This window comes from Ambystoma mexicanum, chromosome 3p (genome assembly GCF_040938575.1).
Source record: "Ambystoma mexicanum isolate Mex_15411 chromosome 3p, UKY_AmexF1_1, whole genome shotgun sequence".
NCBI classification, from domain to species: domain Eukaryota; kingdom Metazoa; phylum Chordata; class Amphibia; order Caudata; family Ambystomatidae; genus Ambystoma; species Ambystoma mexicanum.
The window spans coordinates 1261682478-1261709759 of NC_090925.1; the positions used below are offsets into that span (position 1 = coordinate 1261682478).

The window sequence follows — 27282 nt, forward strand, 5'->3', positions numbered from 1 at the left end:
TACTCTAGGGTGAAAAGGGAAATGTCTTTGGCCTTGAAAAGTGTACAAACGTTTAAAAAGGAAAGGTGTAACTCAACACAAAAGTTCCAAATGAATAAAGTTCAGAGTTCCAGAGCACTCCCTTCCCCTGGATTTTTCTTCACTGTTCTTTAAACTTTATAGAATTAGTTTTTCTTGGGCTTCTTTTGATCAGCAAAACAACTTTGCTTTTAGTCTTAATTTTGGTTGGATACCTGGTGTACTGTTATGCCAGGTTTCGTCTCCTCTTGAGTATATTTCAACATAGTCTTTGACCATACCTGATGTATCCTTATCTGGACTCCCTCATGTGATTTACTTTGCACAATGTCCAACTTGAATCTGCCTGGTATACTCTCCTGCTAGGACCTATTAATTTGGTTCATTGTGCGCACTTGCAAAGTTGATTATATTTTGTGTTCACTCCGTTATGTCCCTTTAGGAAATGTTGAGTCCCCCCATTCTCTCTCATATGCTTCATTTATTTGTATTTGCCTTTGGTAGGGTTGCCGACATGCACGTTGTCCCAGCTTCCCCTGGGGTGGGGACTCGCTGATTCTCTGTGGCATGCGCCGGTTCTTCCGGAGTAAACATGCAGCAGCTCTTCAGCATCCCGTTCCTTCTTCCCAGGTTTGCTGCCTCTGCTTTGTAGCTGCCACGTCTCTTGCGGCTCCTGCCTGTTAGCTATGCATTTCTCTTTCCTCAAACGGGGCAGAGGCTGCTTTTCGGTGCCTGCGTATGCTAGGAATTCTTTACTTCTCTCCCTCTCACGGTGTCTACACAGCGGACCGTCTCCTGCAGTCTTCTCTCCTCTGCCTCCTCTGTGAACTGGTTGGCTACATGGACTGCTCAACAGCACAGCAGTTCCTCGGTCGATACCAAGAGGATGAGATTCACCCAGCCAGTGTCTCCCTTCTGTCAGCTGGCTCTGCAGTTTAAATGTCTCGGCATCAAGTATGTGCTCGCTGCCACTAGAACGTAGCTTGTGCTTCTGCCCTCTATCGATCGTCATTACTCCAGTCATCTTCATTGTTACTGTATTTTTCCATCCAGGGAAAGATAATTCAGTTCTTGATGACTTGTATGCAGAGTATGGGAAGGTCTCTTCAGTGGTTTCCAGGGGTGGGGGTGAAGGTAGTCATGACAATATGCCATCAAGGCACGGGGAATGGACAGGGTATCCCAAAGTAGGTGGATACAATGTCTCATCCAATGTCATGTCACTCCCTTAAGGTTTGCCTCCCCCCCCCCCCCATGTGATCCTTCCTCATACAGCTGCCCCGAGGGTCAGGATTAGGTAGTGGCCAAATATGGGAGCGGTCACTGCTGGGAAAGGAGTGATGATGCCATCAGATTCATGACCATCCCGCAAAAACAATGCGTTAGGCGCTGGGCCTTTACCGGACTGAGTAGAGCACTTCATTCCTTCGTCCCTGCACTCTCTTGAAGAATGTGTCCTGTTTTACTTTGGGCTTCAGATCAATGCATTATACTGGAGGGGTCAGAAGTGTGAGGCGGACAACTTTGAGAAGGTTTTTGCATAAAATGCCATTTTATTAACTCAAAAGGTTGGATAAACCCCTCCCTATCCTGATGAAGATTTCCCTGTCTAAAATAAACTTAAGGAAACAGTCTAACAAAAAGTCTCTGTACCTTACACTTGTGCAAATATAAACTCCATACGATAATATATGGCAGATTATAAGCAGCAAACATAACCGTTAAATTCACATCATGATAATAGCTTCTCCTTCTAAACTGGGTGAATGTGCCTTCCCCAGATAGAATTTGGTTAAGCAGTTCCAAGAGGATAAGGAAATCGTGTCTTAACAACAAAAAGTAGTTACATTTCCACAATAACTAACACCATTCGTTGGCTTCTGTACTCGCTATGTTTGACCCTCCCTTATTTCTGTATCCATTGTATTAATCTCTGTAAATTTTGTAAATACTTTGCTTAATCCTATGTAATGTCGTACTGTATTGATAAAGCACAATTCTATGCAAACTTCATCGCTGCTTATTTATGTTCCCTTCACCCTGCACTGACTTGTACACTACTTTTTATTTTGTAAGACCCTAATGTTACCCACTTACCTGTAAAATGTAACTGTAAGAAATGCGCCCAGAGGCCTTTGGGCCAGGTGCGCAATACAAATGAACTAAATAAAATACAAAAAAGTTCCACATTGATAATTGCAAGTTCCAACTTGAATTCCACCAATTGTTCAACAGTGTTGCTCTTTTACTTGTACCCAAGGTCTTGAAACACTTCTTTGCATCAAAAATAGTTTTGTACTTCATTAGTTTCAACAAAATTGTCTTTGTCGGGATATTTCTGCACCCGTGTATAATCATTTGACAACTCTTGCTTCATTGATAATAATTTGTCAGGCTGCAGTATTATTCCACAGAAAACTTTAGTAGTTCTGTAACTGCTTCTTTAGGGATGTTAATCGCACCGCAGTACTTAAATTGACTTCCTCCTGGTCTATTCGCCTACCCGGCCTACTACTACCAAGTCTTCTGTTCTGGTGTGCTCTCCTGCCAGAACAGAAAAACTACTAACTACTTCTGTTGTAACGGTCAACTTGACTTCCAATAATTTAGCAATGTTTCTTGCTTCACAATGTTGCATTTAAGAAGTTATTGAAGGGAAACCAGAACCACACTGGTGCAGTTTATTACACCTATAGGTGATTGCCACACGCAATAGAGGTTATGCTCCATTCCTCCGGAGTGCCCATCAGAAGGGCAGCCTTCCTGCCACTCTTGTTTCTCCCCTTTCCGCACTAACCAAATGTTGATAAGGATTCTGTTTCACTTTCAGACTTCTTTGGCTTTGGCAATGTAGGTTTAATCCATCTCTTCTCACGACTTCCGTCTACATATGGGCAACAATCTTTCCAAGCAATGGCATTCTCAATTGCCTTCTTTTGGCTGGGGCAATACTGGTTGTTCACATATTACCTTGATATTATTCTCTTTGGGCTTTGGCAATTGTAGTTTTTATTTTCCTGTCGGTTTATTGCCCTTTCTTGTTGTTGGCTTTTTATGTAATGTTCTATGTCATAATCACACCCTTCTGGTTTGATTATTACATTCTTGCTCTGCCGTCTGCTCCCTCTTAAATCAGATCGGTCTTCAATAGTATAATTAACTTGATTTACATTAATTTGGTGTTCAAAAAGCCTCTTATTTTGAGTTACTTTGTTTATCTCATTTCTGGGATTGAAATCACTGGACAGCGGGTGGTTACAGAGCCCTACGGCAGTCACAATGTAACAGCGAACTCACAGGGTCTGCCGTGGGCGTCCATTTGCCTCGCCTCCAGGACATCTGCTTGCGGCCCGTGTCTTTCAATTTCAGAGCCCTCCTGGCTACCACAGCTATCTGGTGCCTGCCTTCCACCAGTGCTCGTCTGACAGTCGGGAAAACTGCAAAATGGTGCGCTCTCCGCTGCACGACCTCTGCAACAGTAAACTTGAGCATAGGAAGCCCTCTCAGGACCAGCCTTTGTTTTTACACACCCCAATGGTGCCGGCATCTCGGTTCTTCAGTAACATGTGCTTCTGCTGCCGTGTGGAGTCTACAAAACTACTTCACCTTCTGCTACTACTACTCTCCTTCCTTGTGACCTGCACCTGATGGGGCCTTTTATGTCTCCCAGTCTCCCTCATGTGTGGGTCGTTATTCTTAATGGGCTGCAACCGGCAGTCCTGTGCCTCTGTAGTCTTCTTCTTGGTCCCAGTACTTTGGGAATTGTGGGACTTTAAGTCCACAATATAAACTTCCTTTAAAATGAAATTGTCATCACCAAGTTCCTTTCTCTCCTTAAGCATATTCTTCAAAGGAGTACCATAAGGATTCCATAAAATATTTGCCTGTACAGACAAATTAGGTTTTTGAGGGTTTAAATTGATAACATTTACAGATCCTCTTCCTTGTTTCACTGGGACTCATGGGCTTTTATCTATGGCTGTCAGTGACTTTAAAAGGGCCTTTCTTACTCTTAAGACATGATTGATTACAAATGCATTCACCCACCTTCCTACAGTTAGTTTGAATGAATAAAAGCTCTTTTTGATAGCAAGCCATTACATATTTCAGTATCAATGATATTCTCTTCCTTGAGGAAGATAAATACTGCGCTCATCCACAGTCCTCCTGTTCCCCCTTGGGCCCTTCTCCTCCCAGGTAATCCTCCTGGCTAATACCGCCCCAAGGGTCAGGATCAGGAAGCGTCTGCCTTTTGGCTGACCACCTGGGAGGAGAGTTGAGGTAGGGTTTTTGTGAGCACTCTGTAGGATTCATCACAATACCCTCTACCTGCATCTAAGCAAACGTTGCTCTGGTCACTTTATATCCATCGTTTCTGGAGGAACTTCCTAGATGGTTCTGTCAGGATTTCAGGCAATGTCTTAAAGGATTGCCCTTACTTCCTCCTATCACCTACCATGTTTTCTCCTAGGTAAGCCAAAATGCGGGAGGTTGAATGAATACAAACGACGAGGGCCCTCAGGCTGAAAAGGAAAGTATTAGTACCCATCTTTCCTTATGCAAAAGGTGTTTAGGAAATAGCCACCTAGAGCAAGATTGATGGACACTGAGAAACCTAGTTGTAGTCAGGATTCCTCCATGCGCACTGAGTCGTTAGACAAGAAACTGCACAAAGGCTCGAGGTGTGACAAAAAGGCAAAGGGACCTAACACACTGGCAAACGGACAAAACTACTGTAGTGAGGGGAGACAATACTCCTTGCGGGAGTCAATGGTATAAGGTTCCAGATTCAGTGATTGCTACTCAGAGGGGAGTGTTCACCAGATGTAAACTAGAAATCCAGAAAAACAGTTTAATGAAAACCAGGAGGAGGGCAGGTAAATCAAATCGCGCAGGTCACTAGATCAAGCAGTGGACTGTACACTTGAGGATTTGGTAAAGAGCAAAATTGCAATCCAAAAAGCTTATCCCAGGGCTATAGTACGGGTCGTGACACAGTAAGTTAAACCGCAGCCAGCACAACAAGTGCAAAATTGCAATCTGGGGAATATTCATCAGTCGGTACATGTGAAATCGGGCGAGAGGTAAGGAAGGGGACAGCAGGGAATTTGGAAGGTAATTGGAAAAGGGTTAGAGGTAGGAGTACGAAGTACTAGGTACAAGAATGGGGATGCGCAAAGGACAGAGAACAAAGTACAACAAGAAATAGCGCAGTGCTCGCTCATGTTGTGAATCGCTGTTCTCCTTCCCTCCGTCTCTTATCCTGCTTGCCAAGTTAATTCACCATGGCGCCGTGCCACGCCAATTCGTGTCCCATGATACACACTATGCACAGCATGTCTGACTCGTGCCTCAGCAGGTTGGGACCTGTAGTACATACAGGTCGCAAGCCTCCAGCACATGCCAGCGCCGATAACATGGGTGCTCTTGTCTGTGCCCACCATGAGGGGCATAACTGGTTCCTTCACATTGACCCCTAGTTGGTACGACTTTACAGCATATCAAATTGCACAGTCTTATTTCATCTAATTGGATTTCTTAGACAGACTTTACTTGTTACATTATCAGAGGAGCACCTTGATTAACTCAGATATAAAATGCTGGTTCACTTTAGTGTTTTGTTTTTACTCTTCTTTGGGGGAAGTCCTTTGTTAGGGCGGTGTGAGTGCTCCACAATATAATGGAGGCGGGTTTAACAGAAATTCACCTGTGTCGTGTTCTGATTCTGAATTGATAACCTCTGATTACTTTTCTCCCTCAAGGGGAGAGTGTGGTCTTGGGCAATTCCTCTCATTTAGGTAGTACCCAGACTCGCATGCTGATGCGAACTGTGACGAATCTCAGGGTCTCGTCACTGCTTTTGTGTTCTTCCCATGAGGCCAGGGAGGTGAGGCCACTATGCGATAGTCCCCCTGGGAGTCGTAATCCGAGTCGGATCTCATGGGGTAGGGAAACCCTCCATGGGACCAGTGAGGATGGCCTTCGGAGAACACTGTATTCACCCCCTCTATTATTTTCCTCATTGTCCCTCTGGTCCCCCATACCTCTGTGTTTCAGTAGAGTAGAGGGTTTCATTACACATACTTTGATGAGGAAGAGTGAGGTTTACCCAGGTAAAATTGAAATCACCACTGACACGAGGAAGACTGCAGAACCAACACACATGGTGCAGCTTTCAAGGAGCAGCCTCAATCATAGATAAGGAAGGAGGACTTGGTAGAGCATCAAGCCAGTCTTCGAGAAGCGAAGGAAGAGACGCTGGTTCTGTGGTGAGGGACCTCGAAGGCTGGAAATGTAGACGCTGTCAGGGAGAGAAGCTACTCTCCAAGAGGTCCAAGCAACAGGGACCTGTCCAGTGGCAGAAAAAAGGACGCCCAACTGGCTAAAAACATGCATAGCCAAGGACGTGAGGGAGATTCTACCACTGCAGCGCAGCCGTAATAAGAATGCTGAGCGCGGCAGTGACATAGCAGTCCCATTCTGCTACCAGGAGAGACCGCAGACAGTACCAAGACTTCCCAAAGGTAGGGAAAGAGTCTGATGGCTATTGGGACACAAGGGGAGCTAAATGGATTAAAGAGGTACATAGGTACAGTGAGCAACTGTTGAAATGGGAACAGGGGAATCCCACAGAAACAGAAGATCAGTGTCTGGGACCCATATAGAAATGGGCAAAGCCTGCCAGAGAAGCATATAAGGGTCGAGGACCCACATGAGTACCAAGACCCATATAATCAGTGTTCTGGAGCTCAGAGTAAATCGGGTGGACCGACTGAAAGTATAAAAGGATTTTGAACAAATTGAAAAGAGAAACAAGTGGCAGAACAAAACCAGCGGGACGCAGAAATAGTCCAGATCGATCCGGGGTAAAGAAGAAGAGGCACTAGAGATGAGAACAAGGGGGTCTGGGACTCTTTGTACGAGATAAATACATTTTGGAACTCTAAGATATGCAATCCAGTTTGGCAGGATAGTCAACGAGACTTGATATTGTGTTTTGGGAAAAGAAAGGTCACAGACATGTGTGACAGGATAGTGAACCTGACTCAATACCATATTTTGTAACTTGGAGACACTTGGAGAATGTCTTTTGTGAATAGAAAGGCCTCAGTCAAACCTGGCAAGATGTTACCAGATTTGATACCACATCAGTGACATGAAGATATGTTCGACATTGAGTTTTTTTTGTAAGGAGTAAAGTCTACGGTCTGGTCTGGCCGGCTAGTGAACCAGATCTACATTTGTGAACTGAAGCATGGACAGAGGCAGACGTTCCTTCCAGAGTCTTGGGAACAGTGTTGTGTATTTTGTGGAATGAACATTCAAGAAGTGAACTTTGAAGATGAACATTCTGTTACAAAATTGAGCCTTTGAGTCTATATCCAGAATGAGAAGGGCATTCTTCTGGTTCAAGAAGACACCCAGTTTTCTTTAGTTAGTTTAGAGTGTAAGGTACAGAAATAGGTTTGGACACAGGATGGTGGACATTTTACTTTACAGACATCCTGACAGAGTATTAGTATTTTTGTTGAGGTAGGGCAACTCATAGTAATAGTGCAAGATAGGCTTTTCTTTTTCTTTCACTTTTATAAATAAGTATTGGCCAACAAACATGCCATCACTGTTTCAGAGTCGTACTTCTGCACCCTTAAAGAACCCAGCTATGCAGCCACAAACCCACCCTCTGCTCTAATCCCCCAGCCCACCCAGGACCCCAACGCATACCAAACCAATTCACATTTCAAAATAAATTACAAAAATATTCCCAAATCTACCACACAAACCACCACATCAGTCAGTTCAGATGCAGATAGTAAAGCTGAAGGCATCGATACAGATGTAGAGGCCACTAGCTTCTGACGGACATCAGCAATACATAAAATAACAAATTTTATTGAACAAATAAAATACAAACCTGCAAATCATTTGGAGAACAGGAACCATACAAAGAAAAAAATAATCTTTTCATAACTACCAATAAAAGCAAATAATATTCATACGATCACATTAGAGGCAATAGAGGAAAGGGCAACAGGAAATGAAAGAGAAAAACAATGCAATATCACCACGAGGTCTAGGACAAGCTGAAAGAATGAAGCAAGTAAGTAAACATCTTGTCCTTAATCTTTCAGACTACACACTAGAAATGCATGAAGTATCGGCATTGAACCGAGGTCTGACCTTCTCTCTTTTGGAACCAGTTAATGTTACTGATACATATATAGAACTGTATCATTTCATGAGATAATTGAAACAAAAAATGTTTTTTAGAAACCAGGAATTCACGAAAACGTAAGATTTAAGAATACCCTCTACCGTGGAAATAAAGGAATGAAGACCGGCCACATTATTGATTTCACTTGAAAAAGGACAAGAGAGGAGAAATCCCTGCTTGAAGATTTAGAGAATGACCCAGATAGTCTGTACCCAAGCCAGTTAAAACAAAATCTAAATTCACTCCTCCAAGCTCAGAGAAAAGTCTAATTAATACTTTCTGTGCACTAGTAACACATGATGTTGAGGATTTTCAAGACAAAAATAAAATGTTTAAGGGTAACTTAAAACCAGAAGTAAGATTAGCTCTAAAATGATTGAGCAGCAATAACACTATGATCCTAAAAATGGCAGAAAAGGTGGCACTATTGTAATACTCAAGAAAGAAGATTATTTTGAGGCTGCCAATAATATTCTGAATACACCTTAGACAACTCCTGGTGGATCCTACTGCAAAAGCAATTAAAGAAGCTCTCCAATTGATTAACAAGTGACATGAATTAGGACTTTAAATTATGATAAAATGTTTTTAAGTACATCAGAAGACAACATTCCAACCATATATTTCCTGTCTAAAATGCAAATCCTATGTCAAAATCCCAGACATGACACCAATCATGTCTGGTATAGGAAGGATCACTGAACCATTTCCCCATATTGACATCAAAATGAATAATTACGTGTACAATTTAGTCTTACATCAGGGACTTCATGGACCTGAAACCATTGAACGTCCGGAACATTACATGTTAGTAACTTATGATGTTAAGGCATTTTATACATCATTCATCAAAAACTTGCATGCAACACCCTCAAGTTCTGGCTAGAAGGGAAATCTGCATCACACCATCAATACTTTGAGATGCTAGAAGAGTTGTTCTCTTCACACTGACCAACTACAACTTCATCTTTTGTGGCAGCTACTATACACGATTAATGGTAGCAATGGGAGCAAAATATGCCCACTAGCAAATCTATTCATGCGACAATTTGAAATAACTCGCACACTAGCACAGAGCTCTAAAGGCTCAGAGCAGTATGTCCTTTTGTGGAAGCGGTACATTGACTTAAGATTTGTAATCTGGATAGACACCTCGAACAACTTTGATGATTTCACCCATAACCCCATCATAATTGAACTTTCATGCACAACGTGTAAGGATGGAATACCTTTTTTGGGGGGGATTTGGACATTTCAATTGTGGGAAAATAAAATGACAACTAAAACATTTTGCAAGACTTATTATATACTGCATGTGACTAGTGGTCACGAACAAAGCACTATTATCAAAATGCCAAAGGGTGAAATGCTTGGAGCAAGAAGGAATTGTATCACTCTAGAAGATTTTGAAAAAGAAGCAGTTCTGATGGGACGAAGATTCAGGGATAGAGGGTACAAGGAAAGGGCTATCCAGGCCACAAATAACTTGGCTAGAAAACATGACAGGCAAACTCTACCTAGACCTAAAACTAAACCCTTACAAGCTCCTTCTTGGTTCTATTTTGTTATCACCAAACACTCAGCTCACAAGAATGCAATCCTATAAAATCCTGAGAAAACATTGGAACGTTCTTCTCGATTTGAGAGATTGTCAGAGATACAACAGATCTCCTCCTAAAACAAGCAGAAACTATCAGACTCCTAACCATTCTGTGCTTTATGCAATTTTATACAATGGGAAATGGGGAAAGCTAGCTTATAATATCAAAAGGATTTTTCGAGTCGCGCGGATGCAGGATGTGCGACTGCTTTTAAATAATCCAATGAACTTGTTACATACACTAATGAGTTGCAATTAATGAATTCATAAACTGTAAAACAACCTATGTAATAGTCTTTATATGTTAAAATGTTTTTATATCTGAGCACAAAGGGAGAACTACGTTAACAATCTGGGCACATATTTATGCAATCCGAACTGGCAATGCCCATTGGCACAACATTGGTCCACAGAACACCCCAATGAAGATATCAAGCAGCTTTGGTTTCAAAAGAATTGACTGGAAGCTAAGAAATGGCAACAGTGACATTGATATAGGAAAGAAAGAAGCAATAACTATATTTGAACTGAGAGCCATCAAAGATGGCCTGTAAACCGGTAACAAACTGAATGTATTTGTTGGCAGCTAACTTGAGAACAGTTTAAATAACAGTCCACATAATATCAAGCTAGAACTGTAATTTTATGGACCATCATAGGATACAGGAGATGCAGATATTAATATAGTTCTCAAAGAAAGGAGTCGGATGAACTGTTCTGCATCATATGTCTGTTCTGAATTAAGAAATTAAGGTGGTCTCATAAAATATTTTCTACACTAAGAACGGTCTGATATGTAGGGAACCTCCACACATATTTAGAGAGACACATTTAACCAATGTTAGATGTTTGATCCAATTACCATGGGAATCAAATGCGAAAATTATTATTTAATAGTAATAATGAAAGGGATAAACCACAATAAACTATTATTAGTCATTTCTCTGTTACTTTTCAAGCTTAAACTGCAATACAATATATGGCAACAGCATTTGGGAATGTCACTGCAATCAGAGTTATGGTCTGATGTAGTTATGTATTGTGACGAATCCCTTGATGTCGTCACTTCTCCCCAGAGGGGGAGCCTTCCCGTGGGACCAGGGAGCTTACGCCACTACCCAATATTCCCCCTGGGGGTGATACTTAGCCGGAGGATCCCATGGGGGGGGAACCCCTCTGCAGGAGAAGGGAAGACTATCTGGGGAGAACGCGGTATGTTAACCACCATGTGCCATACCTTACGCACCCAACACAGATGGGGGGGGGGGGGGCGCAAGCACTCCTACCCTATAGGTCTCCTCTGTTAGTTGCTTTATGCATAGTAAGCCTGTCTCTCAGATAGACAGTACTGTGATGAGGAAGAGTAAAAGTAGATGGCTCCAGAAAGCAGGGCAATGAGGAGTCCTACGTGGAACCAAGACAAACATACTAGTTATCTGGAATTTGAAAAAAAGATGGCTTACCATAAAAACCGATGAAGGACTCTCAGAGTCAGCCCTGCCCCAGAGGAGGATCGAGCTGGGCAGCGGAGCCACGCTGCAGATCAGGGGGCCAGGAGAAGGAAGTTGGCATCCGAGTAGGCTGAATTGAGTGAGGATTCACCTGAAGGCTGGGAATCCTGATGTCCAGTGGCAGGAAGGAAGTCATCCGAGTAGTCCAGGCAAGACCTTGACATACGGTGATAAACTAGTATGGCGGAGACGCCGTAGGCTGAGAATAGACCGCGAGAGCCCAGGGAAAGCCAGAGAAGCTCGGCGGTGTTGCAGAGAACCAGGAGCCTTGTGGACCAAGCTTGAAGGTTGTTGGAATGGGTTTCTAAACTCTGCTCTGGTGAACCGATGTTTAGGACGCCACCCTTGTTAGTGAAACCGGGAACACTTCTGGGAAGAAAGCCAGACCAATTCACGGTTGCTTGGAGAGCAGTCAAGGCTAAGTCACAGGAGGTGTGGGGGCGATCTGAGGTCTTTGATGAGAACACACAGTTAGGCACCAAGAATTACCCTTAAACAGTAGTATATAAAAATTTACAATTTATTAGGCCCAAGAATAAACATAAGTGAATAATGAAAAACACAGTAATACCACCACTGAAACTCACACTATAGAAAATATATATAGTCACTTTGGTCAATGCGGTAAAGTGCGGAATCCTGCCCAAACCTGTAATGGAAAAGAGCAGGTAAACTTTAGAACATTGACAATCTTCAGAGATGTGTTACCCTAACTTTAGAAGTCCATCCAGCCCTACGATGAGTGGAGTCTTGTGCTCAATGTTAGATTTGCGCATAAAAGCTTTTGGTCGTGCGTGAAGTACAATATCTAAGGAGCTGGTAAAGATAGAGACAGGTTTCTGAAGTGTGCAAAACAGGTTCCACGAGTCAGGGGGAAGATCTGCTCTGGAGAACAAAGCTATTCCCAACATTCGGAGGGCTTTAGGAAGCAGAGGCAGGGACCACAAGGGATCCTTTGTGCTTAAAGATGCAATGAATGAACTAGTGCCCATCGGTAAGTGGTTGCAATACTCCCGGCACTTGGCTTACTCCAGGTCCAAACTTAGCAAGTCTCGAGAAGGTTGCCTGGAGTACGAATTCCAACCCTTGTTTCGGCTTCAAAGTGCACAGGCGCTGCAGGTACAGATGTGGGTCCGGTTTACACCAGGAGCTATATCTTTCGTCTTGGTTGCAGGGCAAAAGAGACACCGATGCAGCTTGTCCCAGGACACGTGACAAAATGCGGGGAACATCGCCAACAGTGACCATCACTGTCGCACAGTGACGCACGAGCACCCAAGTCTCACGGTCTGAAACACGCTTCTCTCTCGTGGCCCAGCTGAGATGAAGACATTTGGCAAGAAGGTGCTTTGCAGTGCAGGCTAGGATTCCCTCTAAAGCTCGAGGCAAAACTTGATAGGACAACTTTCCTGCATGGGTGCCAAGGCTCGAGCTGGACAGTCCACTGGATGGCCCAGGGACACTTCTGAGAAGGCGCTTTTGCAGGGCAACCAGGAGACGTCGAGATTGATTGGTCCCCTCCACTCCAAAGGGTTGAAACGCCCTTACAGGTCTTCAGTGATCGAGCGCAAAGCAGGGCTCTACCGGAACAGTGGGCTCAGGGTGCCAACCTTCCTCTGCGCGGTTCTCCATAGTCCTTGGGTCTGCTCGACTCTTCTGGCTACTTCTCCGTCTACAGGTCACTTTGTACCTGTTGCTGATCTGCGGGTCTGCATTCAGGATCCCTGCTCATATCCACAAGTCCAGTGAGTGCTTGCACCCAGCTGGCCAATGAGGAGGTCTGCCCCACTCATACATGCCAGCAGTGGTCCAATGAGGGACCACTGCGGCTCTCATGCCCTCGTAAACACCAGAAATCCTGGCACCAGAAGTGTGGATTGGGCCCAGACCATCCCATCCCACTTCCTGGGTACCTCCACACGTGATTTGCAATAGCCTGTGAAAAAAAGGCGGCTTTTGGGGTCAGCAGCATGCCCAAATAAGGGTTTTCTGGTTTGCAAAGACTAGGGGCAAGGCCAACGGTCAAAATGGCCAAAGGAGAAGACAAAAGACCTTGTGGCACGGCTGTGATGGCCACTAGCCACAGTCATGAGTCAAACGCAGTAAGGGTGATATGGCTCGGTAAAATATTGTAAAAATACATGAAAAAAGCTTCTGCTGCCCTACTCATAGGCACGTTATCCATTTACCAAACAATCCTTAGTGGATGTCTAGGGCCCGTAAACGCAATAACCCGATTGCACGGTACAGTAATGTACTTTGCACAATGAAATGCAGTTGCCAGAAGTGGCAACAAAGTCAAATGAAAGGACATGTCCGTTTCCCCATAACGATGAGCAAAAGCCCAGTGGATTGCAGCAGAAGGCTGTGCTCCTCTGGAAAAAGTCAGGACAGCTGGCTGTAACAAAAGCAAAAGGTTGGCGAGGTTGGGACGGTCCACAAATGTAGTGGTAAAATAGCATTAAGGGAAATCCTAGAGGCTGTGGCCGCGAGGAGGTACATAACCATTTTCCTAGTCCCATTGGGACCAAACCGTCCAAATGGAAACAAAACGTACTGGGTGAGAGAGCACTCCAAGGAAACCGAGTGATAAGGGTCTGGGACCCGAATGTTGAGAAGTTTGTAGAGTTCTACATAAGACATTGCCTGACAAGATAGTGAACCAGGCCTGTGAAAGATAAAAACCAGAGAAAGGGTTCTGGGACCCATATAACCAGAAGAGAGGGATATCCTCTGGCAAAGATGGAGAGAAGACCTGGGGATGAAAGATGTATCCTGTGGTAAAAATCCAGATATCATTGTGACTGTTGAAAGAGAGTCTGGAAGAGGCTTGGGGAAGGGAGACATTTTCACCATCTTGGTGGAACTGTAGATGGTTGCATAGGACAGCCTGGGGAAGGAAGACAGCACCCAACCACCGCCACCCCCGTGCCCCCCTCCCCCATCTGTGTGAAACCGTATAGAAAGGCCTACTGACAGCCAGGGGAAGGAGGATATTCCCCATCATTTATGAAATGCCTAAAACTATCCAGGAGGGAAGGACATGCCCTTCTGGAGTTGCGGCATATCGTGCATATCGTGTTTCTGTTTTTATCTTCTTTTTTTTTTTAAGTGTAAGGGAAATAGGTTTGGAACATAGGACAGTGGGCAATTTTACTTTTGACGGACGTTGTGACATCCTTAGTTTTGTTTGAGGCAGGGAAACTTATCTTAGTTTTAGGGTGATACAGATATGTTCCACTTTATTTTCTTTCAATAAATGTTTGACAGCAAGCATGCCACCTTTGTGTCCCGCGTCTACTTCTGCATCCTCACAGTACCCACGAACCATATGGGACTTAGTAATAGGGGTCTGCAGTCTATAAACAAAAATTAAGCCTAAAAAGTCCTGTATATCGATCACCAAAAAATAGGCCTGATGTTTAGTTCACATATGAGGAACCTCCATAACTTAAATGATTAATAACTTAATGAATTTACAGTTTTGAATACTGCACCAACATTACTTTATCGCATCTCAATGATCACACCAAAATGGCACCCACGTAGTAAGAACCAAAGCACAGTGAAGCATCCAAAGTTTCTTGCCTTATTTTAAATAATCACGTCAAGATGGTGCTTGCTGCCTAAACTCAATGAGACTGACGGAAGTCTGTATCGGAACAAATAAGGTAAGCAGGGACCTGGCTAACAGTCAACCAACAATAATGATGCCTATTACCTTTGACTGGTAATTAATAATACAACTCTAAAACTTGGGCCTGTTGCTATTTTCTGGGGAAACCTGCTTTGATCCCTGCTAACATACACAGTTGTGAACAGATAAGGCTATTGGACCCGCCCAGACCTGTGTCATCACACACAGTCGCAGTATTTGGAAACTATGATAATTTAAAAGAAACAGAGAATTAACATAACTTTTTTGCTTAAAATGGCAAGACTAAGACCAGGTTAGTTACTGAAGATATTGTTAGCTTAAATCGCTACATTATTATTGTTTTCTATGTGATGAATCCTTAGATGTCGTCACTTCTCCCAAATGCGGAGCCACTTCCCATGAGGCCATGGAGGTGAGGCTGCTACCCGATAGTGCCCCTGGTGATGGCTCTCAGCGGGAGGATCTCATAGAGGGAGACTCCCCCCCCACCCCCCCCTCTAGGGACAAGGACGACCATCTAGGGAGAATGCAGTAGAACACCCAACACCTTACACACCACCCTGCTGTGTAGACCCCAGTGCCTTGCCCAACACACCCATGTACATCTGTAAACTACTTATAGTAAAGTCGGGTATTGCTGTAGGCTATGGAAAACTGACAAAACTAAAAGTACTGGGACGAGGTGGCTTGAGAGGCATGAGGATTACCACTGAGCCACTAACATGGACTGCCATTACGCAAGCGAGGGACAAGCCCTATAATAAGGAAACTGAAAAAGTACTCTGCGTCTTCTACCATGGAAGTTGGTAATGGGTGCCTGCTTCCCAGGAAGTTCGAACCAATGCGAGGAGACGAGACATCACCGGCGCTGAAGCAGCAGAGCAGTCAGCAGGAGACCGACTCCTAATCAGCCCGCCGAAGGAGTAGCAGTTCCCAGGTGTTATGAGGTAGACCACCAGGTCCAAACAGGTGTTTTTTCCAAGCGGGGAGCTGAAGGGAACCGCAGAGAAGCTGGCAAGGAACTATGAACCCTGGAAAGCCGTGTCTCCTCCCGTTAAGGAAACGGGTAACTGGAAATGCAGAAGACCCCGTAGAATGGAGAGCCAAGCATAGCCTCCGAGATAGAATTCCCTCATCCCAGTGGGTACAGTGATAACTGGCCACCCGAGAAGGTTCTGGGGCCCGCACACAAGCCTAGAGAAAATGAGAGGGAGTCTTCCTTGTTTTGGGCGTCAAGCAGACCCACTGACCACCAGGGAAGGGTTGAGTAACCGATAACAGAAGCATAACGCAAGTCATCTTCTTTGTGGCAGTACCTGGAAGGTAAGTAACCCAAACCCACGTCTGCAAACCCACATAGTAAAGAGATTCGGTTCTGGGAACTTTACCCACAACAGAAGACCAGTATAAACTGCCTTCCTCTGAGCAGTACCTGGCAGTTGAGTGAAGCAGGTTTGCCAGAAAAAAACAGAGTATTGAACTGTGAACCTAAGTGTATGAGAAAGGCCAGGGGAAGGGAGACATTCTCCTGGCAACGAGCCTGTAAGGAGGATCAAACCAGTGATCCAGCGGAAGGGAGTCATTCCCCCTTGGGATACAAAATAGTGAACTTTCTAAAGCAGAGTCTTGGAGGATCTGCAAACCTTTTGTTTGTGTGTGAAGCACAAAAACCAGGGGAAGGGAGTCATTCGCCCTGGTAAGGAACTTGCAACCTAAACTGTGCTACCCAGTCCAGGAGGATGGAGTGAGTCTCCTGGACCAAGAACTTTGGTACAACTGATTAATTTAATAATAGTTGTAAGGGACAGATATAGGGACGTTTTGACACAGGATGGTGGACTCTTTAAGTTACTAAGACATCCTGACAGACCCATTAGCACTTTCGTTGATGCAGGGAAACCACTTATAGATATAGGGAAAGATAGGTTTTCTCTTTATTTTCATACCAAATCATTCTATAGCAATCACTCTGCCAACTGTGTGTTAGTTTTCTACTTCTGCACTCTTTAGAGCTATGTAAGCATACTTTTGTTTTGATCTTGTCAATGGAGGATATCCTGGTATAATTGGATAAACCAAACACTCAGTGGTAAGCAGAACACCAATAACAAAAATTAAATGCATACCTAGAGGCACTACAGGTATCTGAAGTGGCAATAATAAGTCATTTTAAATGAGACTTTATTTATTCTTGCATTTATTTCAGCGCAAAAAGCCCTGAGGCATCTAGGCGCTATTTATAGAAGGTACATTGCTGAAGTTCGAGAATAAACATAAGGTTAGACATTAAAAGGTGTGTGTACACAGACTGGCAAAGCCTCACCTCATGTTCCAGGGGGCTGCATCAGGCAGCATATGAGTCAAATGGGTACAATTACACAGACTGGAAAAGCCTTGCCTCATGGAGTGAGGGGCAACATCAATCCTGCTGCCACACAGTAAGGACTCCGTAGATAAGTGAAAGATGAGCAGTGAGCATAGAGGGGAAGTCTCGCCCATATGAGGGGCATTCTAAGCACAAAAACGAAAATGGATGCGCAGATGTAAGAACACCTAAATTCTAGTTTTTTCACAGGTATGCATAGCATGGTGGTGATGTCAGTGGTGGACAGGAAAATCTTGATAGGTAGATGGGAAAGATCAGCAGCCCATTTCTCAGACAAAGCAACTGCCTGGATACAATCGAATGATGAGGGTCTTTGCACCTACTGTTTCAGCTGATCCAGCTCCAGTGACCTGCGGAGTACCACAGGGGTTGTGCGTTTCACTATCGCTGTATATTTTTGCCAAGCCCCTGTTTGATGACCTTGACCATTTGGGTGTCACTTATACTAGCTATGCAGACGCCACCCGAATTCTCATCCCCATCACTGGAAATTATGACCTTGACGCAGAATTACTGAACAAAATCTACCTTGTCATCCTGGCATGGATGGCCACACATGGTTTCTGCCTTAATGATGACGAGACTGAGCTACTTCTTATTGGGTCCTAATCGAGACTAAACAAACTTGACAATTTGATATAGATGGCACCAATATACCGGTCTCCGAGGAAGTCAAAACACTTGGGTTCTACATCGAGTCATCCTTGACTTTGACCAGACAAGTGAATGTGACCGCTTCTGCCACACCCTACACTTGTAAACTAATAAACGTCTGCAGACCTTGCCTGACTACAGTAAGTTGCTCTACCTTAGCAAGAGCACTTATTCTTTCCAAATTGGATTACTGTAATTTATTATACCTAGGAACGAGCAAGAGAAACCTGAAAAAATTACAAATACTTCAAAATAATGCGCTCAGATCTGCCCTCAATATACCGAGATCTCATCACATATCAGCTGGCAGACTTAACTCCCAATGGCTATCAGTTAAGAACAGAATCTTGTTTAAAACTCTAGCTCTCACCCATAAATGCCTGTCCAACTCAGCACCCAAATACCTGAGTTGCAAACTTACTAAAAGCCATTAAAACCAACCTACTAGGTCGTCACAGCAACACTGCCTCAGAGTCCCTAGATTTAACCTTCAGAAATCAGGGGTCAGCAGCTTCCTGGTCTTGGCATCGAAACTGTGAAACTCCCTACCTTTTGACCTAAGGGCAGAACTCTCATTCTCCTACTTCAGAAAAAAAATAAAAAATTGGCTCCTCACCCAGGAGATGCCATAAGCCTTGGTTCCTCCTTGCTAATTGTAACCAACCATCAACATATTGCCTCATGTTTGTACATAACTTATGTATATATATATCATTGTATTTGCATGTTTCTCACCTGTAACTACGTAACCTTACACAATGCGCCCAGATACCTGAGGGGTTAGGTGCGCTATATAAATGATCAAATCGAGCAGTGAAAAGCAGGGATGGTGCCCAGGAGCGGAGGATAGTGCGTTGTCCCTCATGGCTGCTTACCAGGCGAGCGGAGGGTTTTATGGATCCGTTGGGGTTGAAGGTCTGGGAGAAAGTTTACAGGGGGGGGTGCTCCATCATGCTCTGCAGGGGGCTGGCTTCTTGCCTGCTTGCTACCCTGATTGGTGTTAAGTGGCAAATGCTGGCCAATCACTGATGCTGCAGGCCGAGCTGAGTGAGGCACTTCCAATGTGCAGAAGGTATCGGCCATATTGCAGATGGTGGGCAAGGCAGAGAAACTGTAACAAAATTAGCAAGAGTGTGTCACTGCAAATATATTGGTAGGAGGACACCGTTTTCAATATTAATTTCATCTTAATTGATGTCATCTCATTTGAGCACTGGCACTTTGGTGGTTGAAGCATATAGACCATTCACTATTTTGGGACAACACAAATCACTTCTATTTTTCCTGCGCTGCACGCTGTCATTTTTGGAAACTCTGCAGAGATAGGGTGCAGAATAATGTATGTTTATCTCAGCTGCCAACCATATAACATGATATCCTTTGTATTGTCTAAACATGCTGTTAATTCAGAAATTTCAGAATATCATGACTAATGTACTGATCAAGTTTGTGTTCTATCCCCACTCCCCATAACTTTAGTTTCTTTCTTTTTTAACATGATTTTATGTATTATCTTGCATCATTTTTCTTCATTTATTTCTTGGTATGCCAATAAGTTTTTTCTATGTGAGCATGCATGCGCATTAACCTGTATTTTATTAATGTCAAGTGTTGGAGTGTATAAATTCTTTTTAGGGAATCCCATATGAACTGAATACCTAGTATTTCCAATTAAGATGTCAGGAGCGCACATGACGACAGATATAGAGTACACACTGTAGTTTTGGTTGACTGGCGAGGCAACAATTAACATATAACAGAAACCGGATACATACCAGTCAATCTATGAGGAGCCAGGTAGCCACAGGAACTGCAGGAGCGGGATGAAGAAAAGTGATGGAGAGAAAGCGAAGGCAGGCAAATATACTGGGTAATACAGATTGGTCAGAGTAAAGGGTGTACTGGAATATGATCAAGGGTCTCCATGAGATTAGGGAAAGCCCTTTGGATCAGTACCAGCAGATTACTCTTAACAACAATCGTGCAGCAACGTCATGGGTAAGACGGGCTGATGTTGATGGTTGTACTCAGTAAAAGGGTAAAGCTGGAGACCGTTTACTGAGAGAGGTAAGACTTGAATGAACTAGACTAAGGGAACTGAAGTCTTTCCCTTATCTGATCATAATGGAGACCAACCCGGGGGGTTACACTGTATACGGATACAGAGCTGAGAGACAACAGTGGACCAATTTGTAATCAAGAGGGAAAAGAAGAGTGGATAGAAATAACCAAGTACAGGACAGGCAGAAAAAAGAAGCAAAGAGCAGAAACTGTAGTCAGAGGCTGTAGGCGGGGTCTTAGGCAAGGAAAGTTGACACACATCAACTGGGAAACCTAGCATTCTATGAATATCATGAAACAAAGCTTTAGTCATAGGAAAGGTAGTCGGTCACTGCCAACTCAGTGAATACATGGTTCAAGAAACTCTGTGCACTAGTCATAGACAAGAGAAAGGGCCGCTGCCAGCTCAGCAAATATGTGGTTCATGAAACTCAGTGCAGTAGTAACAGACAATACTTTGCTGCAAATGCGTTGTTCAGAGAACTAAGTACACTAAAAATCAGGTACTTAAACTATGGACAAGAGTCTTAGCAAGTAAAGCATGAAACTTGGATTGTAAAGCGACATGGTGAGTCTGTGAGCCGGTTGGGGGGGGTAGGGAGGGGAGGTACTGTTCTGCTCACAGGAAATGGCAAACGGGCAACACAAATACTTTCAGAAAAAAGGATTTGCTTTAACTGCAAACAAGACAAACTGGAAAGCAGCTATAGCAGGTAGGAATTTGTAACCAGCAACAAGATGGCATGAAAGATTCGAAAACCGCATGAAGCAGGAACTCCAGGTAAAGGCAGTTGATAGAACACTGGGTCAAAAGAGTGAGCCTATTACGCCCTCCCGCGCACAGCCCAACAGGGTGGAGCAGATTGCAGCCTGGGGTAGCCGTGTCCAATTAAGCCCAGTCCAGGCTTCAGTACCTTGCAGCAGTGGATTGCAATTAAAGCCTTGTCCTCTCTGGGTAGCCCGGCCTGCAGGAGCTTGTATGCTGTCCAAAAGGCAAAGGCTACATCTACCAGAATGCATCAGCTGATTTAACCCAAAAACCTGGAATGTAACATGAAAGTAGTCTGGTGCAAAACTACTGCAGTAAAACAGGTAAATGAGCGCCATGGCTGTTTGTGGGTTTTAAAATGCCAGTTAAGCTATGAGCAAAGTCTGTGAATGGGTGAATACAGTGGTACTGTGTAGCAGGCAAGTAGATTCCTAACATAAGAGCCCTGAAGTAGAACAAATCATTTGTAGATCATTGTAAACAAACTAAGGTTGTTCAAATGTACTTACTAGGACAGGTGCAATTCAAACCCTAGATACATCTTTTTTAATTCAGTTGTGTACCTGAAAGATGTCCAGAGAGGCGTCCTTATCTCCTGGGTATTGCGACGCCTTACTTGTTTACACTAGCATTAGAGTATTTTTAAGCTTTTCTTCTCTGACAACATTTATAATTCAGATGGATGTTTTGCTACTGCAAGGGCCTTGTCTTCGTGTGTGAGCTATATTTCCTTTCAAAGGAAATTATTACTCTGGTAGTGAGCTCTAGATGAAGGTGGGCAGCACCCCTTTGACACAGGTACAGCGCCTCTCTGCTAGTTTCTCCAGAGCCACACCTCACTTATTTCCCCATAAAAACACTTGGGAGGCCAGTTTACCACTTTATCTGAAAGACTTCCTCACAACCGCCCTGGAATGCACCTCTGTTCCTTTCTAGTCCCATGCCCATAGTTACTGGCCTTGCATAGACCTATGTCGCCACCCTCGCCCAAAATCGCCTCTGGCAAATCCATTGGCCAGGTGGAGTCAGGACTCTGGCCTCTAGAGCCTGGCATCCTCTTCAAAAGCCCTCATGGGGCCAGTCCTGGCAGCTATGGCGCCAGGCTCATACACCATGAAAAACAATGTGCTTGGGAGCTACTTTATTGTATTGTCAGCCAACATGGAGGCATCCACATAGCTTGGTTCCTAAGAACCAAGCTATGCGGTCTAGTGTTTTGGGTGTGGTAGCCTAGGGACTACTTTACCTGGACTATTTTGTTGGGGCTATTTAAACCACACCCGAGCAAGACCACACGCTTCGCGTTACTTTCCAGCTTGCAACGTGATGCTCACTGTGTCCACTATTCCCTCGAATCTCGGAGAAGTAGAACCTGCAAGGAGACAAAAGGAACATCATTAGCAGCAGCATCTTACCTGCAGTCTTCATCTTTAGCTACTCGCTGCTACTGAGAACCGCTTCCTCGAATCTGCACGCCTCCCGGACAGAACGACCTGAAAGAGGAAGATAGAGGCAACATTAAAGAAAGCAGTAGAGACATTTACAAATTACAAACTGCTCAAAAGGCTTACCTGGCTGTTCACCTCTCGGCTGGCACCACTCTGGACATTCCACTCGCACTGAAGAACACCGCGACCTACAAGGAAGGAAAATGCAGGTTAGCAAAGGCAAGACTTCGCAGCGCTGCGCATAGCGCTTACTTACTGCATCATAGCGCTCTTAATGCTCTATCATTTACCAGCGGGGCTCAACCAAGCCAGTTCGCTGCGCTGAAGCTCTGCATACCTAAGGGAGAAAGAGACATTTTAAACATTGAAAGGCATGCAGGATAGCAACAAACCTAAAGAACAGCAATAAGACCTACCTGAACAATATCAAAAGGGCCGGCGTCAGTGAAGTAACTGGGCCACACTCGCCCATGAAAGACGAGGCTCCCCTGCAAAGGAGGCAGGACGGAGAACATGCCTAATTCTACCACAAGGTGAGAAGAGGGCGCCAGAGGGACTGACCTCATACGGGGGTGGAGGGAGGATACTTACCCCAGTCGATCAGTCTTGAACACAGTCCTCCTGTATTTGCAGGCAGAACCTTGCCCGCAGACCACATCAGGGCAAAGCTGAGAAGCATACCAGCGAATAACCCGGCTGGGTGGCGCCCGTGTGGATACCAGGTGAGCGTAACAACCTAATATGCAAAGGAAGGGGGTCCCCAGGACCTCCATGGGCCCAATGTAACTATGGACTACATGCGCATCTTTACAGAACCTGGTACCCTAGACGTTCTTCTGGAACCCCTTCACTATTGGTGTCCTCTGTGTACCAAGAATCACTGGTTCTAGCTCATGGGGCATGAAGCCTCTAGATTAGATGTGCTGTCTCTTAAAGCTCTATAATGTAGATATCCAATGGGGACATTTGCCAGAGGCACCCAAACACCATATATTTAGGTTTGTAAAGGAAAAGGGCAAATACAATCCCGGATTTGTTAAACTGTGGATATCAGAGTAAGCAACCTTTTGTAAAAAGGCCAGACTGCTCACTGTTTGACCTTTGAGATAATGGTAGCCAGCCCTATTAAATGTTACTACTGTAATAGTTCTAAATAACTCAACCTGTTTATACACATTGCAGAAGTGTTTCTCTTCCTGCTGATTATACATTAAGGCACCAAGTTATTATAGTTCTAGTTTTGCATTTCATCACTACCTCCTGTGCTTGTCTCTCAAGTTTTACATCTCATTCATAATTGGCTGGTTGTTTGTTAAACAGCTTTTGCCTAGTAGTAAGGTGTTATTCAAGATGTGAGCTGTTGATTTGGTGCTTGTAAGTTGGAATAGTTCTTCTCTTGCATCCACACTCGTTCCTTGTATATAAACTTCAGCATCATTTTCAGAAAATTATCTAGTAACATATAGGTAGATTTTGTTGTACATTTTTCCTATTGCATGTAATTGTTGGGCATCTATTTCACTAACCACGACTTTGATTACTTGATCTGACAATAAGTAATGGAAAAGGGATGCTTCTAATAAGTATGTCCCTAGACACCCTATCATACCTAAAGTGAATCCTTTCTTTTTTGCAGGAATTTTTCCACACCAACAATAGGATTCTCGAAGATGGTTCAGAGTTCCTGTCTTCTGTCCAGATGTAGACATGTTCCATAACGTTGGCAGCACAGTAAGTGCAGACAAAAAATGAAGATGTTCTTATTAAAATTGGGTTGTATGTTTGCATGTGGTTAGTAACTGCAGCTAAATGAGAATTATGGTTCTTCGATGAAATGCCATCTAGCAGAAATTCAGATTTGTCTATAGCCTAGACCTGGTTTCATTGTAGATTAGCACCACCCACCAACCATATTCATGTTTAAGCGTTTTTGAGAATGTTCTAAATTTAGTGGGAGAGACTGAGCAACAACTCCTGGCCTCTCCACATGCACAACTCTTCCGGGTATACTCAAGAGAGTTTTCAGTTCTCAACATTCTGGGTCAAACCAGGAGTTACCTTCATTAATTTGGTTTCTACCTAATCTCCTGTGGCAACTCCTGTAGATTCCGAAGGAGGGTTTCCATTAGACTTCCATATGTTGTTAAGGAAGGGGTAAACATTTCAAATTGTAAGCTTTTAGCCAGGTGTGAAAAGGCTTCCAGCTGAAGAAGCTAATAACAAGCCTGGTGTGTTCAAATGTGTCCGGTTGATGAAAATTAAACTGACCTTCTTTAGTTGTCAAACTTGCCAATCAGGGTTTCTCATTTCATGTTGATACGGAATGGACTATTTCGGGTAATCCCAGACTATTGATCCTTGCTGCTCCCACTCTATTTACTGGTGTGGTTTGCTGGATCGCTTCTCTTTTGTTTTAAATTCAAAGGCGAAGTTCAGCAAAGTTGTGTTGCTGCTGTCTGTTTCTGGGAGCAGCTTTACTGTCACTATGCAGTTTCTGACCGCTCTGGTTCCCTGTTCCTTTCTTCTTTGTTCATACTACCATTCTGCGTAATCTGGACTTTCTTCTCTGCCTATGCACCCTTCCCTGGCCGGTGCTGTGGATCCTTGTACAACTATTGGCGTAGTCCTATCTCGCCTTCTACCATTTCTTCTTGTTTTTCTTTTCTTTATTCCTGTATGCCACCTTCTCGTTTGTATGTCCACACTAAAGTCTTCTCATAATCTCTCTAATCTTAATTATCCCCCTCTGACTGAGCTCTCATACTTTTTAAATACTCAATAAAATGCACTTTACATTCCAGTGTCTCTATTGTCTTCTTTGAGTGTTTACTTCTACCCCCACTCCTCGCTTTCTCCCCTCCTCTTCCTCTACAGTCGGCACGCAACACGCGCCCTCAAATTCAAACTCAGCCAGGGCCGTCCCTCACTCTCCTACTTTTAATGTAGTTTTATGGAACTCTTGTGTCCTCAACAATAAAGCTCACTCTGTTCGGCACCTTTTCTCCCATTTTTGTTTTTGTTTTCTTTGACTCACGGAAACTTGGTTGATTCTGTTTTTAATACTGCCACGCATGCTTTGCTTTCTTCTCCTCAGTCGGTTTTCTCCCACCCACCACTACCCTTCTGGTCGTGGCAGTGGGGTTGCTATTCTATTTTCTGTTCCTCCTGTTTCAACTCATTCTCAGTCTGATCGTCTTTGTTTTACATCAATTGAATATCATTATTGCTGCTTTTCCTGTCCCCTTCATATTGTTATTTATTGCCCTCCTGTCCCTGTCTCGTTTTTTCTGTGATGATCTTAATACCCTCCTTTCAACTCTTCTGCCTTTTCTTGCACTCTTATTTCTCTTGGGTGATTTTCATCTTAATCTATATTCTATCCACGCTACTATTCTGCTTTTGTTCATTCTTATTCTCTTCTCCAAATTCCAACTCCTCTTCCTCGCATATCGGGGTCTTCTCTTAATCTTAATTTCTCTACTATTTCTGCTTCTAACTTCAGTCACTGCTCTTCCTATTTACTCTTCTGATCATTTTCATCTTTCCCCTTTTCTCTGCTGCCTTTAGTTCCTCTGCCCCAATCCTAAACTACTTTTAGCTGTTGTGATCTTAGATCTCTCCCTGCTATTGCAAATGTTTCCACTCTTTCTGTCGACTCTGTTTCTTCTATTCTGTCTGATACTGTATTTGGTTCACTCAGTCTTCTCTATCCTTCAGTTGCTTGCTTTCACTCCATCCTATCGGCCCTCCAAACCTAAGATGCCACCTTCTCTTCGGGCTGCTCACCGCTCTCTCCGTCAGGCTGAACGGCGTTGGCGTAAATCTGGCTTAACAACTAACTTATCTTCTTTATCTCAACTTCATTCTATCTATGACTTTCTTCTGTCTTCTAAGCAGGAGTACTTTCAGTCTCTTTTTACTTCACTGGAGTCGCATCCTCGTTTTTTCAAAATCTTGCAATATTCATTCTTCTCCTGATCCTCCTCCTTCCCCTTTCTACATCTGATTTTGCTAATTACTTTACATCAAAAATGTTTTTGCTCTGTTCTTCTATTGCTTCATCATTAAAGTTTTCTCCTTTACTTCCGACTAAGCTTGACTCTTCTCTTCTTGTATTATCAACATTCCAACCTCTTGTGGAGGCTGTTATTCTGTAACCCTGGCTAGGGCTCATCCCACCTCTTCTGAGGATTCCCTTTCTTCTTCCTTAATCCTCCCAGTGTACTCCTTACTTTTACGTTATCTCACTGCTGTCTTTAATATCTCTTTCTACTGCTATTGTAAGTGGTCGAAGTGAGCGGGAGCGGTGCTCCTATACATTTTTAACTTACCCTTTACAGCTCCTGTACTTTTATTTTAAAAAGAAACCGCTCCGGAATGGTTTCGTTTTAAAATAAATGTGCAGGAAGAAGTTGAAATTTGCACTTTCAGTGCACTGCACTGAACGTTCCTTTAAACAGCAGGTGCAAGTGTTTGGGGGTGTGTATTGTGTGTGGGTGGGGACGTGGTGATGGGGTTTGCGGAGAGTGGGTGCAGGCCAGCAGGGAACATAGTTCCACTCCTTCTTTTCGTACACTTCGACCACTGGCTATTGTTCCATCGTGTTTTAAGCATGCTGCTATACTTCCTATCCTGAAAAAACCTACCCTTGATTCTTCTTTACCCTCTAATTTTCATCCTTTATCTTATCTTATTCGTAATTATAAAGCACATCATGGCGCTACAACTGTGGAGATGGGAGCCCGCCAAGGGGTCAAGAGTACTCAAAAGAGAGGCTGTTTTTTTTTGTTTCAACAAGACTTTTTATTGAATTTTCACAAACAATTAAGTGCGCTATGCCTCATACATGTAATTCTATCAAGAGAAAGTATTAAAAATATATCAAAACGACCTCACACAAGGTGAACGGGTTTGGGAGGAGTATGTCGAGAGGGTGGGGGGGGGGTTTCGGGAGGGCAACTG

General features: G+C 43.8%; 1 protein-coding gene across 3 annotated transcripts in view; it reads left to right on the top strand.

The window, feature by feature from the left end:
• ZC3H7B (zinc finger CCCH-type containing 7B) overlaps positions 1-27282 on the top strand; it is a 1285355-nt gene that overhangs the window by 174578 nt on the left and 1083495 nt on the right. For all 3 annotated transcript variants that reach the window (XM_069652753.1, XM_069652751.1, XM_069652754.1), the window contains exon 2: positions 23957-24051. The gene's annotated coding sequence lies outside the window, so the exon portion shown is untranslated. The remainder of the gene's footprint in view (positions 1-23956; positions 24052-27282) is intronic.